General features: G+C 62.0%; 1 long non-coding RNA gene across 1 annotated transcript; it reads right to left on the bottom strand.

Annotated features, from left to right (window-relative positions):
* Window positions 1–2834: 2834 nt before the first annotated feature.
* LOC127626412 (uncharacterized) lies at window positions 2835–3719 on the bottom strand. The gene is made up of 3 exons (XR_007968452.1): window positions 3431–3719; window positions 3015–3353; window positions 2835–2919 (listed from the first exon to the last, which is right to left on the bottom strand). It is a non-coding gene; the product is annotated as an uncharacterized LOC127626412 (long non-coding RNA).
* Window positions 3720–4026: the final 307 nt, after the last annotated feature.

Raw genomic sequence — 4026 nt, 5'->3', positions numbered from 1 at the left:
GCTCCGCCCCCTTGAGCTCGTACGCTCTGTTTCCTCCCTCACGAGCTCACACGCTCGTTCTGCTATTACGAGCTCTCGCTCGTAAACTCTCTCCCCTCTCTGACTCATGCTCTCGTCTCACTCGCTGCAGCCTGAACATTATGACCACCTGCACTCACGCGCTTCTCAATCACCCCTTTATTATGTACACCTGCACTCGTCCCATCACCTAGTTATTCGTTTCACCTGCACCGCTCGTTTGTTCCCCTATATATATCACAACCCTTTCGTTTCACTCGGGTTGGTTATTGTATGTATTTAGTTCCCCGTATCGTTGCCCTGCTAGTCTCGTCTAGTTTTGACCTCCCTACTGTTTTACCTCTTAGCTTGCCAACTTGTTCCCCTGTCTCCGTTCCCACTTGTCCCTAGTTGTTAACTGTTTTCCCGTCCTCGACCCTCTTGTTATTGTTATCTTGATTCCCCGGCTTTTGACCTCACGCTTCCCACGACTACTCTTCATTGGATTTGCCCCCTTGTTTGTACGTTTGTCTGGACTGCTTTTTATTTAATAAAGCGGTTTTCAACCAACATTGTGACTGTCTCATCTTGTGTGTGTGTGACCGGGTTACAGAATAACCAACCTCACCGTAGACAGTCACAATGCGTCACGCGGATGTTTCGCGCAGCTCACTAGAGCGGAGAGGCACGTCACATTCGGCGCAAGGAGCTACAGTTTGGAGGCAGGACCAAGCGCTCACGGCCCAGGGGCAGCAGGTATGTGCGTTGTCTGATTTATGTCACACTGTTTCACCTGTGTCTGCCCCTGAGCCCGTTTATGCCTCCAGCGCATTTCTGAGCGCCGTGAGCCTTCAACCCCCTGAGAGGTTTGACGGCTCTTCGGACGCTGACCAAGGGGTTTTTCTGCGAGGCAGCGGTTGTGTAACCCATAACCCCGCCCTCGGCATTATGGACCCAGCGGCCCAACTCGTGGGTTTGCGTCAGGGGAGCCAAACCGTGGAGGCTTATATTATGGATTTTTGTGTCCTGGCATACCAGGTGAATTTTAATGAGGTGGCTCTGAAGACCATTTTCCAATGTGGTCTGAATGAGCCAACCTCATCATTAATGCCTGGTGGTCGCTGCCCCCTTAACCTGGCTCAGTTTATTGACCTCGCCCTACTGTACTCTGGTTCCTCGTTCACTGTGGGGGAGGCAGACACTGAACCAGCGCTCCACACCAAGACCCCCGTCTCGAAGCCTACCACGGCCCCAGTCCCGAGGCCTGTCACGGCCCCAGTCCCTAAGCCTGACACGGCCCCAGTCCCGAGGCCTGTCACGGCCCCAGCCTCGAAGCCTGGCACGGCCAACGAGCCGGCGCCCATGCCCGCCACGGCCAACGAGCCGGCGCCCATGCCCGCCACGGCCAACGAGCTGGCGCCCATGCCCGCCACGGCCAACGAGCCGGCGCCCATGCCCGCCACGGCCAACGAGCCAGCGCCCCTGCCTGCCACGGCCGGTGAGCCAGCGCCCATGTCTGCCACGGTCAGCGAGCCAGCGCCTGTAGCCTCGACCCCCCCTGAGCCAGCGCCTGTAGCCTCGACCGTCCCCATGGCCACGTCCCCTGTTGGCCGAAGACGTAAGAGAAGGAAGAGGGCCCCTTCTCCCCAGTCTCGTCTGGTGCTCAAGACCTCTGCTCCGCCCTCAGAGTCTCCCACGGCTCTGCAGACCTCTGCTCCGCCCTCAGAGTCTCCCACGGCTCTGCAGACCTCTGCTCCGCCCTCAGAGTCTCCCACGGCTCTGCAGACCTCTGCTCCGCCCTCAGAGTCTCCCACGGCTCTGCAGACCTCTGCTCCGCCCTCAGAGTCTCCCACGGCTCTGCAGACCTCTGCTCCGCCCTCAGAGTCTCCCACGGCTCTGCCGGGTTCTGCTCCGCCCTCAGAGTCTCCCACGGCTCTGCCGGGTTCTGCTCCGCCCTCAGAGTCTCCCACGGCTCTGCCGGGTTCTGCTCGCCCCTCTGAGCCCTCCCGGGCTCCGCCTCACGAGTCTCCAAGGGCCCCTCACGAGCCTCCTAGGGCTCCTCCTCACGAGCCTCCCAGAGCTCTACCCCTCAAGTCCCTCAGGGCTCCACCCCTCAAGCCTCTCACGGCTTCGCCTCTCGAGTCTCTCAGGGCTCCATCCCTCGAGTCTTTCATGGCTCCACCCCTCAAGCCTCTCACGGCTTCGCCTCTCGAGTCTCTCAAGGCTCCATCCCTCGAGTCTTTCATGGCTCCACCCCTCAAGCCTCTCACGGCTCGCCTCTCGAGTCTCTCAAGGCTCCATCCCTCGAGTCTTTCATGGCTCCACCCCTCAAGCCTCTCACGGCTTCGCCTCTCGAGTCTCTCAGGGCTCCATCCCTCGAGTCTTTCATGGCTCCACCCCTCAAGCCTCTCACGGCTTCGCCTCTCGAGTCTCTCAGGGCTCCATCCCTCAAGCCTCTCACGGCTTCGCCTCTCGAGTCTCTCAGGGCTCCATCCCTCGAGTCTTTCATGGCTCCACCCCTCAAGCCTCTCACGGCTTCGCCTCTCGAGTCTCTCAGGGCTCCATCCCTCGAGTCTTTCATGGCTCCACCCCTCAAGCCTCTCACGGCTTCGCCTCTCGAGTCTCTCAGGGCTCCTCCGCCTCTCAGGGCGTCCCCTCTCGAGTCTTTCATGGCTCCACCCCTCAAGCCTCTCACGGCTCCGCCTCTCGAGTCTCTCAGGGCTCCTCCGCCTCTCAGGGCTCCGCCCCTCGAGTCTCTCAGGGCTCCTCCCCTCTCAAGCCTCTCAGGGCTCCCCTCTCGAGTCTTTCAGGGCTCCCCCTCAAGCCTCTCCGAGCCTCCCAGGGCTCGGCCACTAGAGGCTCCTATGGCTCTGCCTCCCGAGCCTCCTACGGCTCCCCCTCCAGAGCCTCCTACGGCTCCACCTCCCGAGCCTCCCAGGGCTCGGCCACTAGAGGCTCCTATGGCTCTGCCTCCCGAGCCTCCTACGGCTCCCCTCCAGAGCCTCCTACGGCTCCACCTCCCGAGCCTCTCATGGCTCTGCTCCCAAAGACTCCAGAGCTTCCTAGGGCTCCGCCTCTTGAGCCTTCCACGGCTCCACCACCCGAGCCTCCTACAGCTCTGCTCCCTAAGACTCCAGAGCCTTCTAGAGATTCACCTCTCGAGCCTCCTACGGCTCCGCCTCTCGAGCCTTCCACGGCTCCACCACCCGAGCCTCCTACGGCTCTGCTCCCTAAGACTCCAGAGCCTTCTAGAGATTCGCCTCTGGAGCCTCCTGCGGCTCCGCCTCTAAAGCCTCCCTTGGCTCCACCTCCAGAGCCTTCCAGGGCTTCACCTCTGGAGCCTCCTACGGCGCCACCTCCCCGGCTCTGCCTCCAGAGCCTACCAGGGCTTCACTCCTGGAGCCTTCTACAGCGCCACCTCCCACGGCATCACCTCCCCCGGCTCTGCCTCCAGAGCCTACCAGGGCTTCACTCCTGGAGCCTTCTACAGCGCCACCTCCCACGGCGTCACCTCCCTCGGCTCTGCCTCCAGAGCCTTCCAGGGCTTCACCTCTGGAGCCTCCTACGGCGCCACCTCCATGGGCTCCACTTCCTGAGCCTTCCAGGCCTTCGCCCCTAAAGCCTCCTTCGGCTCCACCTCCAGAGCCCACCAGGGCCTCGCCCCTGGGGCCTCCTGCGACTCCACCTCCCTCGGCTCCGTCTCCTGAGCCTCCCTCGGCGCCGCCTCTTCTGTCTCTCAATTCCCCGCCTGCCGAGTCTCTCACGGCTCCGCCTTCCAAGGCTCAGTCTCCCAAGTCCTCCACGACTCCGCCTTTCACGGCTCCGCCCCTGAAACCTTTCCTCACTGGGTCTTGCCTGCTCCCCTTGTTACCGTTCCTCTACCTGTCCTGTGGCCTCTTCCCTGGCCTCCGGACCCTATTCCTGTCCGGTGGTCACCTTCCAGACCCCGGACCCAGTCCCTGTCCTCCAGTCGCCTTCCAGACCTCCTGACCCAGTCTCTGCCCTATGGCTGCCCCCTAGACCTCCCGA

This window comes from Xyrauchen texanus, chromosome 33 (genome assembly GCF_025860055.1).
Source record: "Xyrauchen texanus isolate HMW12.3.18 chromosome 33, RBS_HiC_50CHRs, whole genome shotgun sequence".
NCBI classification, from domain to species: Eukaryota; Metazoa; Chordata; class Actinopteri; order Cypriniformes; family Catostomidae; genus Xyrauchen; species Xyrauchen texanus.
This window is presented reverse-complemented; position numbering and strand designations above follow the sequence as displayed.